Genomic DNA, 16,543 nt, shown 5'->3' with positions numbered 1-16,543 from the left:
CAGCATGATTACTTTTAAGCAATTATCATCAATTCAAAGGATGTTTTGGAAGTTCTTAGAGAAGTAGGCTGGCTAGGGATGGGCAGATGAGGGTGATCCTTCTTTATTAAGCAAAGTATCTCTGGCTTTATGATGTAGGTGATAGGGAGACACTGAAGTATCTTCACAGGAAAAAGACATGATCAGATTTGTGTTTTACAAGGATTATTTTTCAGACAACATGGAAGATACATTTGAATCAAATGTGACTAATTATGAGAGCATCGCCAATAACACTTGGAATAGGTGGTGACTGCGGGAATGGAGAAAAGGGTAGAGATAGCACTGAGAATAAATAAAATAGATAGGACTTGTATCTAATTAGATGTAGTATAGGGCTTAAGCATATGAGCTATGGACTTAGGCTACAGGGGTTTAAAGCCCTGTTTCCTAGCTGTATAGCATTGAGCAAGTTATCCAAGCAGTTTTCCTCATCTGTACAATGGAAATTATAAAAATAAAAGCTACTTCTGGAGCTTTTATGAGAATTCAATAAAATATGTGCAAATGTTCAGTAACTATTAGCTATTATTGAGGGGAGAAGGAAATTTAAAATGACTCCAAGGTTTCTGAATTTAGGTAGCTAGGTGGATGCTGGTACCACCAAGGAACACTGAACATTGGAATTAGAGAAAGTACGTTTGAGAGGGGAGACAATGAGCTGAGGTTAGATAAATCTGAGGTGTCTATAGGATATCCAGGTGGAGATTGTCAGCAGGCAGATGGAAATACTGGCCTGGAGCTCAAGGGTGTGATTAGGGTTAGATAGAGATTTGGGAGTCAGCATATGGGATTGAAGGAAAAATGTGAAGAGGCAAGGACAGAGGATTTACAACGGTGAAGGCATGCGGAGTTGATAAGAGCGTAAATCTGTACAATCTTTCTGGGAGGCAAATTGGCAGTATGTATTTTTTTAAAAATCCTTTGACCTCAAGAAACTTGTAATACTGGTTGTCTCTGGAGAGCAAAACTAGAGAACAGGAGACAGAGATAACAGGGAGAATTGTTATTCATTTTCTTCTCACTTATGTTTAAGTATTTTTGAAATATTTTAATGGTATTTATGAAAGCTTTTGACTCAAAATTTTCACTTTCAATAATTTATCCTGATGGGGTAAAGGGGAGATATCTGTAATACTTTCAACAATAAAGATGAATTTAAAAATAATTTATCCTGAGAAAATAATCAGATAATCACACAAAAATATCAGAATACAGATGTTGTCTTTATAAGTAAATAATTGTTCATTTTATACAATGTAATATTTTAAAGCCATTTTTCCTAATTTGTGAATTTGTTTATATGACAAGTCTTACAAAGGAGTAGTGGGTTCTATATTTTACAGATTTTGTATCTCAGTCACTTCTATCATAAAACTCAGTATTGCTGTAACCGGTTTGGCTCAGTGGATAGACTAGAGCATCGGCCTGCGGACTGAAAGGTCCCAGGTTCAATTCCGGTCAAGGGCATGTACCTTGGTTGCGGGCACATCCCCAGTAGGGGGTGTGCAGGAGGCAGCTGATCGATGTTTCTCTCTCATCGATGTTTCTAACTCTCTATCCCTCTACCTTCCTCTCTGTAAAAAATCAATAAAATATATTTTTGGGAAAAAAAAAAAAACTCAGTCTCATGAACAACAAGTGCTGGCAAGGATGTGGAGAAAAGGGAACCCTAGTGCACTGCTGGTGGGAATGCAGACTGGTACAGCCACTATGGAAAACAGTATGGAGATTCCTCAAAAAAATGTAAATGTATCTGACCTGTGACCCAGTAATCCCACTTCTGGGAATATACCCTAGGAATCCTAAAACACCAATCAGAATGAAAAAATGCACCCCTATGTTTATAGCAGCGTTATTTACAATAGCTAAGATCTGGAAACAGCCCAAGTGCCCATCAGTAGATGAGTGGATAAAAAAGATTTACTCTATGAAATACTATGCGGCTACAAAAAAACAAGGAGCTCTTAACCTTTGATACAGCATGGATAGACCTGGAGAGTATTATGCTAAGCAAAATAAGCCAGTTAGAGAAAGATAAGTACCATATGATCTCACTATATGTGGAGTCTAATGACAAAATAAACTGACAAAATAGACCCAGAGGCTTGGATGCATGGAACAGACTGACGAATCTCAGAGAGGGAAGGGGGAAGGAGGGAATGGGAAGAGATTAACCAAAAAACTTATATGCATTACTCATGGACACAAACAATAATGAGATGAAGGCCTGGGGGGGGAGCAGGGTGGAGGGCCTCAAAGGGGGGGAAAGGGGATGTATGTAATACTTTCAACAATAAAGATAAATTTTAAAATACATATACATGAAGCCCCCTCAAAATATGTCCAGAGGTATGGATGCATGGAAAAGAATAACAGATCTCAGTGGGGGTGGGAGGAGGACAGGAAGAGATTAATCAAAGAACATATAAACATACATGCATAAACCATGGACACAGACAATAGCATGAGAAGGTCTGCGGTGTGGTGGGGGTTGGGTGGAGGGGGCAAAAAGGGAGAAAATGGGAGATATCTGTAATACTGACAACAATAAAATAAAATTTTATTTTTTATAGTCTTGTTTTTTTTGTTGTTTTTTTAAAATATATTTTTTATTGATTTTTTACAGAGAGGAAGGGAGAGAGATAGAGAGTTAGAAACATCGATGAGAGAGAATCATCGATCAGCTGCCTCCTGCACATCTCCCACTGGGGATGTGCCCGCAACCCAGGTACATGCCCTTGACCGGAATCGAACCTGGGACCTCTCAGTCCACAGGCCGACGCTCTATCCACTGAGCCAAACCGGTTTCAGCTATAGTCTTGTTTTAAAAACTATATTTTAATTGATTTCAGAGAGGAAGGGAGAGGGAGAGATAGAAACATCAATGCTGAGAGAGAATCATTGAGTGGCTGCCTCCTACACACCCCCTACAGTGATATTCGAGGCTGCAACCTGAGCATGTGCCCTGACCCGGAATAGAACCTGTGACCTCCTGGTTCATAAGTCGATGCTCAACCACTGAGCCACTCCAGCTGGGCAATAAAATAAAATTTTAAAAATAAATAAATAAAACTCAGTCTCTTGTGTAAGTGGCCAAATTCGGGATTCTCCTATGTATCCATTTCAAATAATGTTCTATGCTTGTTGATATGAAGTGATACTCATGAAAAAAGCTGGTAAAAGTATTGTAATATGATAGTATTTGTATTACTGAATATTATAATTTTTAAAGAGAAAGATATAAATTAAAATGTTGGCAGTGGTTACCTCTGTGTAGTGGGGTCTCAGTTGGATTTTATGTTTTTATTTATAGTTTTTAAAACAGTAAGCATATGTTATTTTTTAATCAGAAAAAAATATAACTATTTCCCTTTGAGAAAAAAAAATTAAAGGCCAGGCAGGGCCCGGGAAGAGAAGCTTGTGAAGGAGAGCAGGAAGGAGTGGTCAGAGAGTTAGAAAGAGAAGGCAAGGAGATAAGAGTTAATGAGCTGAAGGGAAGGAATAAAAAAATGTTTCCGCCCTAGCCATGGAGCTCAGTTGGTTACAGTGTTTTCCTATATGCCAAGGTTGCAGGTTCGATCCTCAGTCTAGGCACATATAAGAATCAATCAATAAATGCATAAATGGGTGGAACAACAAGTTGATATATATCTCTCTCTCACCAATCAATAAATTAAAAGTTGTTAAAAATTTTCCAAGAGGAGCAAGTCAGTGGTTAACAGTGTTTAATATAGTAGGACGGTCAAATGAGATAAGGTCTGAGTGACTCCATTAGATTTAACAATTACCTAAATGAGAGCAATTTCAGTAGGGCACTGGTGGTAGAACCCAGATGGTAGTGAATTAAGAACTAAATCAGGGGTGAGAAATGGAAACAACTAGTAGTGACCATTCGACCATGACCATTTGTTTGAGAAACTTGCCTAAAAAAAGGAATGCTAGGTGGCAGTGCATTGTCAAAGGATTTGTTTGTTAGTGAGGGAAGAGATTTAACTGTGTTTAATAGCTGGGGGGCGGGGAAGTTTCATAGAAAGTGAGAAGTTGAATATAAAAGTAAGTAAAGGGGTAAGGCTTAAAATCAAATAGCCCTAGAATTGTGCAAGTTAAATTCACAACAAGGTGTAAATAGCCAGCTTTTTTTAAAAAAAAAAAAAAAGGGAAAAATTTCATAGGGTGGAGAGAGGAGAGTAGAGGGTACTGGGCTAATTAAATCCTTTGCAGTAATAACAAAATAACAGCTGTTACCAGCTGGCGCGCAGGCGCCGCTCTTTGCTTTTCACTAGAGGCCCAGGGCTTCAGAGTTACCAAGTGATGTTGGACAAGGCACAGTTATCCTCAGTACCTCAGTTATCACTCACACACACACACACACACACACACACACACACACACACACACACAATTAGCTGAGCCATAGCTGGTTTGCCTCAGTGGATTTAGCATCGACCCAGGAACTAAAGAGTCAAGGGTTTGATTCCAGTCAGGGGCACGTACCTCTGTTGCAGGCTCGATCCCTGGCCCTGGTAGGGGCCATGAGGGAGGCAACGAATAGATGTCTCTCTCTCTCTCTCTCTCTCTCTCTCTCTCTCTCTCTCTCTCTCTGTCTCTCTCTCTGTGTGTCTCTCTTTCTGTCTATCCCCCCTCCCTTCCACTCTCTCTAAAAATCAATGGAAAAATATCCTCAGGTGAGGATTAACCAAAAAAAATGAAAAAAAAAGAAAGAAAAAGAAAAAAAGTAGCTGAGTCAAGGCTCTTGGCAAACAGATAACATCAGAATTTGATATGAGCAATGCCCATTTTCCTATCTTGGGTTTCCTTTACCAGGTTCATTCTTTGCCAAAATGAGTCCAGAGTGGAACAAAAAATTAGAGATTTAGTATCTTTAAAATGGAAGGATCTCATTAGTTCATCCTCCTGCCCACAGGCAATACTGTGCCTTACCAGCGGTTCTCAACCTGTGGGTTGCGACCCCTTTGGCGGTCGAATGACCCTTTCACAGGGTTCACCTAAGACCATCCTGCATATCAGATATTTACATTACGATTCAAAACAGTAACAACATTAGTTATGAAATAGCAACGAAAATAATGTTATGGTTGGGTCACACATTAGGAACTGTATTTAAAGGGCCAGAAGGTTGAGAACCACTGCATCAAACAGACACCTATCCATCTTCCTGCCCTTACATTTTTTCCAAAAGAGGTTGCACAACCTCAGACTCAATGTTATGCAACTATACTGAAAAGAACTTTTAATCTGTTTTCAGGCATCCTGAGGAAATAGCAAATCAAAAGCCCCTATAATCTGGGGTATTTTGTGTTCTTGGGAGCAGAGGCCTGGAACTGCAGGGAGGGAGCAGGAGGTGGGTCCAAGTGTAAAAAATGTTAGAAAAACCAGAGAGCAGCACTCATAACATACAGTCTGTACTCCAGGGAATGTGGACCCAGAGTTGAGCAGCCTTTCTGTGGAGTACACTGTCTTTCCATACACACCCATCCAGCTGCCTACTACCATTAGTGACTTCTCCCCTTCTTGAAGTTCATTTAAACCCTAATTTCACTTGGCACCTCCCTTGGGATAGTCTCTGCTCTAAACTAAATCCCTTTTGAAAATTGTCAGTTCCCTCTCTATGTTGATGAAGTGTCCTTTAAATACTCAACTTATCTACTTAAGTTAGTGATTGTATTTATTTTACTAAAGTATCTCTGGATTGCCTAGGGGTGAGGGCAATCTAGGGAAAAGTGGTGTGACTTAAGTGTGTCAGTGTCTATGCACACTTACCAGGGGTTGCTAAGGACCTCTTTTAAAAAATATATGTTTTTACTGTTTTCAGAGAGAGGAAGGGAGAGGGAGCGAGAGATAAACAGCAATGATGAGAGAGAATCATCGATCAGCTGTATACTGGAGATTGAACCTGCAACCCTGGCATGTGTCCTGAGCTGGAATCAAACCGTGACTTCCTGATTCATGGGTCAATGCTCAACTACTGAGCCACACCATCAGGGCAAAACCTAACTCTTTAGTTGACAAGAGTCTGGCCTCCAGCTTCCATACAGATTAATTATATACTGAATTATCTATCAACAATAATACCTGGAAAGATAATAACATTGCAATTAGCCAGTCTTCCTCCCTTAATAAAGACTAACATTTATTGAACACTTACTATATGCCAGGCACTCTTTTTTTTTTAATAGTTTACTGATTTTTAGAGAGAGGGGAAGAGAGAGTGAGAGAGAGAGAAACATTGACAGATCAGCTTCCTCCTGTATGCCCCCCACCAAGGATCAAACCTACAACTCCAGCATGTGCCCTGACCAAGAATGGAAGTGGCAACCTTTTTGTGCCCAGGATGATGTCCAACCAACTGAGCCACACTAGCCAGGGCTGTACCAGACACTCTTTTAAGCAAGCACTCTATATATTTTAACTCAGTTAATCCTCAAAAAGATCCTATGACATTGGTGCTATTTTTATATCTGCATTGTATTGATAAGGCACAGGCACATTAAACAACTTGCCCAAAATCACACAGGTAATAAGTGGTAAAGTCAGGATTTGAACCCAGACAATTTGGTTTTGGAGTCCAAGTTTTTAATTTGTCTCTCACAGAAGATTCTTTTAGCCCTGTATGCCACCACAAAGGAAGTAAGATGGAAACAATATCAGAAAAGGAAAAAGGAGAGAAAGGAAGCCCCCCTCCAAAAAAAAGTGCATAAGGTAAGAATGGGTAGAATGTCACTAACAACTACTCAGTAACATTCTAGTGCAGTGGTTCTCAACCTTGGCTGCACATCAGAATCACCTGGGAATCTTTTTTAAATGCTTATTTCTGGGCCTCACCCTCCGGAAATTCTGTTTCTTTGTTATGGGGTGAGGCCACAACATTAGTAACAAAGAAACAATTTCTGGAGGATGAGGCCCAGAAATCAGGATTTTAAAAAGATTCCCAGGTGATTCTAATGTGCAGCCAAGGTTGAGAACCACTGTCTAGTGCAACCGTGGGCAAACTACAGCCCGCGGGCCGGATTCGGCCCATTTGAAATGAATAAAACTAAAAAAAAAAAAAGACCATACCCTTTTATGTAATGATGTTTACTTTGAATTTATATTAGTTCACACAAACACTCCATCCATGCTTTTGTTCTGGCCCTCCGGTCCAGTTTAAGAACCCATTGTGGCCCTCGAGTCAAAAAGTTTGCCCACCCCTGGTCTAGTGTAAGATTCCTACTCCTGCCTAGATGTTCTTCATCTGTTTGATCTTTAGCCTCAAATGGTATTGTTGAAATCTATCTTCTTAATAACTATGAGAACTTCAAGCCTGTTTAACTTCTGCCCATCCTTCAAAGTCCAGCACAGGTCCTACTTCCATCACAAAGCTTCCATATCCATCCAGTCTACAGTTATGTGTACTCTAAAATTTTTTTTACAGATTTATTGTCTGTAATGTTCATTTGGCTCTGATGCACATTCATAATTAGCTTTGTGTGCATTTATGTCTCATCTTACCAACAACACTATAAATTCCCTAAGGGAAGAGATTAAGACCTATTTCTCTTGCATCTTACATCCCCCATAATGCCTAGCACAGTGTATTGCAAATAACAGGCACTCAGTAAATATTTGTTGGTTGACTGATTGATTGAAAAAGGTCATAAAATGCATCAAACTTTGGTTAACCCCCCACATCATGTGCTCAATAAACATTAATAATTATTAAAAACAATTTAAAAAGTCTATGGAGTTTCTACAGTGTGTAGACAATGGTGCTGTGGGGATAAACATAAAATAGAAGACACCACTTTTACCTTTGAAGAGCTTAGCTTAGCCTCTTACTACTTCAATGTACACTCTTTTCTCTGAGTTACTGCTGCATTTAAAGTCAGGACTAGTTATCACTCCATTGTTTTCTCCCCCAAAGTGATTGTGATCTCCTTGAAAAAAATGGCTAATACTGTGCTGGGAACATAATTTAATCACAGAATTGGAATGGACTGTGGAGCTTTCTCTATTGTCAGACTTCCCACCAATACAAAAATCCCTTTTATTTAATTATATGCTTCCAGTATCAGGAATTAACCCAAATAGGAAACACAGGAGGAAGAGTAGGTTCAGGAGCTAGATAATGAGTTGAATTTTGACTACGTGCAGTTTAACGTGATTGTTAGCCAGCCAGGTGTAGACAAACAACTCAATCTCAGAAGAGAGGTCAGGGCTGAAGATAAAGACTTAGAAGTCTTGGGCGTGGACATGGTAGTTGAAACACTAAGATTGAGTAATACTGTCAAGGACAAGAGAAGACAGAAGGCAAGGGCAGAGTCTCTGAGAATTTCTCCACTTGGAAAATGAGAGGAGAAATCAATGAGGTCAGAGAACTGGAAGACAAAGGAGAGAGTTTTAAGGAAAGGCTGGTCAGAGTCAATGGAGGATGGAGCAATGAAGTTAGAGAGTATAGACTGAGAAAAAGTTATTTGATCTGGTGAATAAGAAGCCAGACCTTTGATAACCATGGAGAGGACAGTCTCAGTGAAGTAGTGTCTCATCTTTACTTACCCCCAATGACTAACTCATACATCTTTTTTGAATAATTGAGTGAATGGGTGTATGAATAATAGTTCCTTCCCCAAAAAAAGAGGTGATGGGAAAAGGGGGAAAGAGTAAACGAAGTAGCCTTTTTATCCCCTCTGAAGCAAGAGGGAAATATCAGTGATAATAGAGAAATGTTAAGGTGAAAAAGAGAAAAGTTAAGGGTTATGATTTTCCCAAAAAAACATATGAAGTTCATCTGAGAATGTATCACAGGCTCTATTCTCAGTTTGATGGAGTAAATTCTCAATAGGTAACAACTATAAACTCTGGAACACACACACACACACACACACACACACACACACACACACACACACACACACCTGAAAGCTCTGGAGCAGTTCCCATTTTTATGGCTCTAGCCTGAGGGTAGGCTGAAGTCACTAAAACTATATTATGAAATCTTCATCTTTTTAGCCTGAAGAGCTGAGGACAGGGCCTGGGACAACCATGACCTCTAGAAAGTGAGGGATAGCTCAGAAAGAGATCCTGAGCAAAAGAGCCCTAAATTATTTACATAGATTCTCCCCAAAAATCTATGAATCACACATGCATAGCGCAGACTCAAAGCAGTTTCCATCTAAGTCTAAAAGAATGGAACTGAGATTTGAGCTGGCTGTCACCAACATAGGAAAGGCAAAGTTTTCTGTTTGAACCTAACCAAATAAATTGCCAGCTGAAACAAATACATCCACATTCTTTTTAAAATATTTTTATTGATTTCAGAGAGGAAGGGAGAGGGAGAGAGAGATAGAAACATCAATGGTGAGAGAGAATCATTGATGGGCTGCCTCCTGCACGCACCCTACTGGGGATGGAGGCCACAACCCGAGCATGTGCCCTTGACTGGAATCGAACCCGGGACCCTCCAGTCTGCAGGCTCTATCCACTGAGCCAAACCAGCTAGGGCCACATCCTTTTTTTTAAATATATATAGTCCTTTGTTTTCATTTTCTGGGATTAAAAAAAGTATAGGCATAAATGGTTTTACATGATCCTCTTTAAGATATCCTTTAAAATAATTTATAAAATGGCTTACTTCATGTCTCTTGGTTATCAGGACCCATCAATGTCACTGTCAGCCTTAATTAAGTGGTGGAAAATTTCAGAGCAGAAGAAGTAACATGAATATTTTCCCAATCTCTGAGAATCATAATCATCACAGAAATATTTTATCTTTTCATCATAAATCTCTGGAAAGTAGGTGTGTTCGCTCATTGTTAATAGGACAAGGAGCAATGTCATAGAAGGTTAATCCATGTAAATTTGCTTCCGCATGCAAAGGAATTTTCTGAAAATCACGGAAAAAGTCAGGAAAAAAAACAAAGAAAAAATATGACATAGACCATTCTTCTGCAGTAGTGATCATAGGAAGCACGTAGCCTTTGTCCTCAGGGTTCCAGTGGAGTTTCTGTACTACATCTGAGTCAAAACTGCCACTGTACAGGGATAAGGAGCAAGTAAGCATGCCAAATGTGCTTATTCCACATCAGATGACCAGCAGCAGTCTGATCCAGATTTGTTTGCCATGAATTTTGGGCTGCATTTGGTAGGTAAGGACTATCTGAACAAACATATACAATGAGCCTATACCAAAAGTGAGCACAGCTCCACATATATGTACAGCAAAAAAGGTTGTTTTTTGGAAGTTTGCCACAAAAAGGGAGTCCTAAACAACTCAGCAATCCAAGTATGAGGCCAGCCTTGTTTAACCTGGTGATATATTTCGCTTCGGATTCAGAGCATGAACTTGCTTATAGCGAACATAAATGGCAGCAACACATAAAACTGCGGCGAAATTTAGCATTGCCCCAAATAAGCACTTTTCCGGAGCCACGGTACCAGTGTCACTGATATAAGGCAAAACAGGGTCAACAGGGTGGAGAGTGATGTCACTAATGTATGAAAATATGAAAGCAGCAGCCGTTGAAATGACAAGGGCTGAGGGAAGGAAACTGAGGCCTTGCTGAAACCACCATATCTCAAACTGGTTTTAATACTTACCTGTTACTTGCTTGTTTGGTTTTATCTTACTCATTAAACTTTAAGTTCTGTGAGAGCAGGAACCAACTGTTTTGTTCACCATTATATTTTCAGCTCCTGTTTTAGTACCACTCTTCAAATCTGCCCCAACCTGCCCCTTTTGTAGATCCTTGCTAGGGTGAGCCGACCAGGGCTGGCCACAGGGTTCGGAGCCTGCAGGCAGCACGGAGATGGGGTGGGCCTAGGGGTACACACCCGAGCAGCCAGGCCTGGCCAGGGCACCTATGTCCACACTTTTTTGTGTGTGTGAGTGTGTGTGTGTGTGTGTGTGTGTGTGTCTTTTTTTTGTTTTTCAAAAATATGGAACGGCCCTAACAGGTTTGGCTCAGTGGATAGAGCGTCGGCCTGTGGACTGAAGGGTCCCAGGTTCGATTCCGGTCAAGGGCATGTACCTTGGTTGCGGGCACATCCCCTGTAGGGAGTGTGCAGGAGGCAGCTGATCGATGTTTCTCTCTCATCGATGTTTCTAACTCTCTATCACTCTCCCTTCCTCTCTGTAAAAAATCAATAAAATATATTTTTAAAAAAATATGGAACACTTCACGAATTTGCGTGTCATCCTTGTGCAGGGACCACACTAATCTTCTCTGTATCATTCCAATTTTAGTGTATGTGCTGCCACACTCTTGAGGAATATAACAGAATCAAGAGTTTCTATAACAGCATTCACAATGTCCAGGAAACTCTCTAAAATCACTCAATATATAAAGAATCAGGAAAAGATGACCCATTCTCAAGAGAAAAGACAATTAATGGAGGCCAACCCTGAGATGATGAGGAGGAGAGAAAAATACCCCAGTAATGAATGTAAAGATAAGTAAAAGTCACCTGGTATATCAGACCACAATCACAAGTAAACAGGACTGTGTTTAAGCCTCCTTTCACTTTAATTTATATACTAGTATTAATGGCCTGATACCACTTGTGGATTAACTGAATGCATGACTTTGTGAAAGGATGCTATAAGAATGACCTCAGGGAAAGAAGGGGATCATCAGTGGAGACTGCCAGAGGCAGGAGATACTAAGCAGAGACCAGAGAAAGTAAACATGAAAGAACAGGAAATAGGTGGGGGAAGAAAAGACAAGAGGATAGGCACGTATACTTTCATACATTGGCGCCCATATGAAAAAGAGGAGCTAGTCATGGGTTTTTATAACAGGCATAACTAGCATATTTTTCATGTTACTTTATTATTATCTGTATTAAGTGTGTATTTGTGCCTCATGCCTCACTGTTTCTCCCAGGGGCCAGCTGTTATTTCTTCGACTCACATGTGCTGTCATATCGGCCTGATGCTGCCAGAGAAGATCAACTGGACACTAGATCTGGACATTCTGGAGCCTACTCTTGAAGCAAATTGCATAACCACATGCCTATCTGTGTGAGTTATAGATTTAGCAGGCTATGTGGCATAGTCAGGAACCTTCTGAGTGATAAAGGGGATCTGGATAGGGATTTAGGGTGTCCCAGAGGCATTTATAGTAAACAAGAAAGTAGATAAGTTTTCTTTGGGTCTAAACCTCATTTATGACAAACAACTCAACTAACTGAACAACGCTGGCTCATAGCCAAGACCATTTTCATAAGATGTTTATACAATGCTGTTGACTTTGTGTACTACTTCTGTCATCCTTGAAGCTTTTACTGGGCTAGTGGGGCGACTGATAGGGGATTTTAATTTATTAAATGTCAAGTGAGGATGTTGGGATTAGAAATTAATTTCAACATGGCTTGGTTTGAGTACCATCATTTCCCAGAAAGACAGGCTTTCTAGCAACCTTGTGTTTTTTTTCCATATGAGAATCCATCTTTTAACCCATCTGGAAACCAGGAACAAGGAGACTGAACCTTAAAAGAAGGACATGTAAAAGAACCAATACAAGATCTTCGCATCATCCATTGACCTTTATAGGGTGGGCATAATTGTCTTAGAGTTCCTGGTGTTCTAATCTGTAGTATAAAAGATGGTGGCTTCTATTGTGGCTACCCTGTGCTAGAGTCATGCACTGGCCAATACGGTAGCCACTAGCCACATGTGACCAAATTTAAATTAAATTAAAACAGCTCCTCAGTTGCCTGGCCACACTTCAAATGTTCAATAGGCATGTGTAGCTAGTGGCTGCCATATTGGACAGTGCAGATGTAGAACATTTCCATCATCACAGAAAGTTCTTTTGAAAAGCACTACAAATCTGGACTCATGAAATAGTTATTTGTGACCAGGCATCTCTGCATCTGCATCTAAAGTGACTGATTGTTTTTTCTTACTTCTTGTTGTCTCTTTGCATTTATGTGTTCAGAGTGACACCTGGGGAAGCTGAAGCAGTTTAACAGACTTATTAGCCCCTTTGCCACATATGCATACCAGAGTTCTTTAAGGAATGGCCAAATATGGTATATTCATTAAATGGAATACAGTACAGCAGTTAAAGGAAATAAACTAGATGTATCAATAAGGATAGATCTCAAAAACATTTGTGTGTGAAAAAGTTGCTGAATGTAATAGTTTATTGCACACAAAACAATACCACATTTTTCCCATGTAAGACTATTTCTTAAAAGAATACATACTAAACTCATGACCGTGGTAACTTCAGGGAGGGAAAAAAGTAAGTGGTATAAGGGAACAACAGGACTTTTAGCTTTTTCTGTAATAGTCTAAAGTTTTATTTATTTTTTTAAAATATATTTTATTGATTTTTTACAGAGAGGAAGGGAGAGGGATAGAGAATTAGAAACATCGATGAGAGAGAAACATTGATCAGTTGCCTCCCGCACACCTCCCACTGGGGATGTGCCCGCAACCCAGGTACATGCCCTTGACCGGAATCGAACCTGGGACCTTTCAGTCTGTAGGCCGACGCTCTATACACTGAGCCAAACCGGTTAGGGCTAGTCTAAAGTTTTAAAGCAGCGGTTCTCAACCTGTGGGTTGCGACCCTTTGGGGGTCGAACGACCCTTTCACAGGGGTCGCCTAAATACATCCTGCATATCAGATATTTACATTATTATTCATAACAGTAGCAAAATTACAGTTATGAAGTAGCAACGAAAATAATTTTATGGTTGGAGGTCACCACAACATGAGGAACTGTATTAAAGGATCACGGCATTAGGAAGGTTGAGAACCACTGTTTTAAAGGAAAATATATTCACATATTACTTGTTTAATAACAATTTTAAAACAGGACTCAAATTTATATATAAATATATGGTAGTGAGAAAAATAAGGGAAGTACACAAAATCTTGAAGATAGTTGTGTTAAGATTTTGAAGAATTTTCTTACATTTTTCTATTTTTTAAAAAGTTTTTGTTTTGTGGCTATAATGTTAATAGAATAAAATTTTTTAAATAAAATTTTATTTAACTTTTTGTCTGCCTTTCTGCTGCTGACATAGTATTATCACGTATGAGGTATAGTTATTAAGAGGCAATTGGCTCTAGTATCATTAGTGCCAGAAATAATAGCTCAACATCATTTCTGTAAATATTTTTAATTATCCTTGGTGACAGCCTCCAAAATTCAGTTTTTCAATATAAGACCTCATTCTGCAGCTAATTCATACTGGCAGAAACACTGGGACCGTATAGTTCCTAAAACCAGAGGTTCCATCAGAATATTTATGAGACTCCCCTTCTTATGTTCAGGCCACCTGACTGGTTATGGGTTTTGAAAATTGTTCAGATCAAAAATCCCTCCAATGTGTGTGGAACTCAGATCCAAAAGCTGCTTCCTAGGAAAAACCTGGCTTCACCTGCACCCTACCTTCGTGGGAATGTGGGGTAAACTTCCATGCAGGCAACAACACTGGTCAGGCTTCTCAACTTTCAAGACAGAATGTAAATCCTGTCACCCAACCACCTGTTCATCTAGCTTCCAAAACATATGGATCCAGCCTCAGTCAACAACAGAGCATACCAACATTTCTAGCCTTCACTAGAGAATAAGTGTAGTCAGCCTCTGAGGTACTATCAAAAGCCTGGCTGCGAGAAGAGATATTTATGGAATATATTGTAAGAGACATTCAATCCATCCACTCCTTTAGGTGGCACTTTAAGTTGTGTCCTCAGATCAAGTTAGAGCACCAGAAAGTTACATGCCTGAGCCATATTAGCTCAGCCCCTGCAGAAAGGCTTTAATGTTACACCCTTGGCTTTTAGCCAGGGTTGTTACAAGAAAGTAATATGAAAATCTCTTCTGTGTGCATTATGAAACTGTTACTGAGGACACTGTCCCTTATGTTAATCCCACATGAGGAATTTCTTATGGAATGTAGTGCCAGCTATGGACCATTATGTAGCTATTAAAAATTATAATTCTGGGAGACCAAATATGAAAATGTGTTTAAGATATGTTCATTGAAAAAACAGAGCACAAAATGGCATATAGACTTTAATTGCAGCCATGTTAAATTATTTGTGTCTGTGGACAAGAACTGAAAGCTAATAGGCAGGGATAAAGATTGTATGAGGGCAATGGGATTAGAAATGTTTTGTTCTTTCAAAAATTTTTGTTTGCTGAAACCCAGTCTTTTCAATGTGGGGAAAAAAAGAATTTAGTGACAGGAATATCTGTCTCTCTTGAGGAATTGTTATATATTTTTCTTTCTGATAACAAGAATTCTGTATTTTACTGTGTTCACCCTTTCCCCTGGCTGCCTCTAAAGCTGAATTTAATGTTCAGTCATGACACATTAGCTCCCTCTTCTTTTCCACGCCTCTGATGTTCTATTTCTATAATCTCATAACATTTGTACTCTTTTTTATTTTTTTGTAAAGTGCCTCAAATTCCTTACAGAAAGAGGCAAAATATAAAACATTTTTTTTCAGTTTAAAAGTTATACATAGCCCTAGCCGGTTTGGCTCAGTAGATAGAGCATCGGCCTGCAGACTGAAGGGTCCCAGGTTCGATTCTGTTCAGGGGCACTTGCCCGGGTTGTGGGTTCGATCCCCAGTTGGGGGCATGCAGGAGGCAGCTGATCAATGATTTTCTCTCTCATCATTGATGTTTCTATCTCTCTCTCTCTTCCTCTCTGAAATCAATAAAAATATTTAAAAGAGAGAGAGAGAATAGATGCAGCCTACTACCTGGGGGCTGCATGTCCCTCTCTCTTAAAAAAATTGTTATACACAGCCACAGCAAATTGGAAAACTATAAGAAAGTTAAAAGAAAAAAAGATTACCACTTAACACTTTTTGGCATTTCTCCTATCTTTTCTGAATGTATCTTTTTTATTTTTTTATTTATCTTTATTGTTGAGAGTATTACAGATGTCCCCCCTTTAAGTCCCTCCTTGTCCACCTTCATCTGGCTCCTGCTCCCCCACCCCAGGCCTTTACCACACTATTGTCTGTGTCTATGGGCTATGCATATATGCATATAAATTATTTGGGTAATCTCTTTCCACTTCCCCTTCCCTCTCAGATTCATCAGTCTGCTCCATACTTAAACAAGATTAATAGCATATGCTGTTATTTATAATTTTTAAATTTATTTATTGATTTTAGAGAGGAAAAGAAAGGAGAGGAGAGAGATAGAGAGAGAGAGAGAGAGAGAGAGAGAGAGAGAGAGAGAGAGAGAGAGAAACATTGATTTGTTATTCCACTTATTTACTTATTTTTGCATTCATTGCTTGATTCATGTCCTGACCAGGGGATAATACTAACCAACTGAGCTACCTGGCCAGGAAACATATGTTCTTTTCATGTAATTTTAAAATATAAGCATGTTTTCATGTATTGGAAACTTTTCTGTTAATAACTGGTAAATATTATGCCAGTATGACTTTCAAACATTAGAACCATAGAGGACTACAGGAAGGGTTAAAGGAGAAGATCTAAGGTCAGTTCAGAGGAGGTAAAAA

At 39.4% G+C, this 16,543-nt stretch overlaps 2 pseudogenes; both read right to left on the bottom strand.

The window, feature by feature from the left end:
- Positions 1 to 9,569: 9,569 nt before the first annotated feature.
- Positions 9,570 to 10,624, bottom strand: LOC132224619 (DNA damage-regulated autophagy modulator protein 2-like; annotated as a pseudogene).
- A 574-nt stretch (positions 10,625 to 11,198) lies between these two features.
- Positions 11,199 to 11,298, bottom strand: LOC132225334 (U6 spliceosomal RNA; annotated as a pseudogene).
- Positions 11,299 to 16,543: the final 5,245 nt, after the last annotated feature.

This window comes from Myotis daubentonii, chromosome X (genome assembly GCF_963259705.1).
Source record: "Myotis daubentonii chromosome X, mMyoDau2.1, whole genome shotgun sequence".
NCBI lineage: Eukaryota > Metazoa > Chordata > Mammalia > Chiroptera > Vespertilionidae > Myotis > Myotis daubentonii.
Note: the sequence above shows the minus strand (reverse complement) of the source record. Positions and strands in the feature narration are given on the sequence as shown.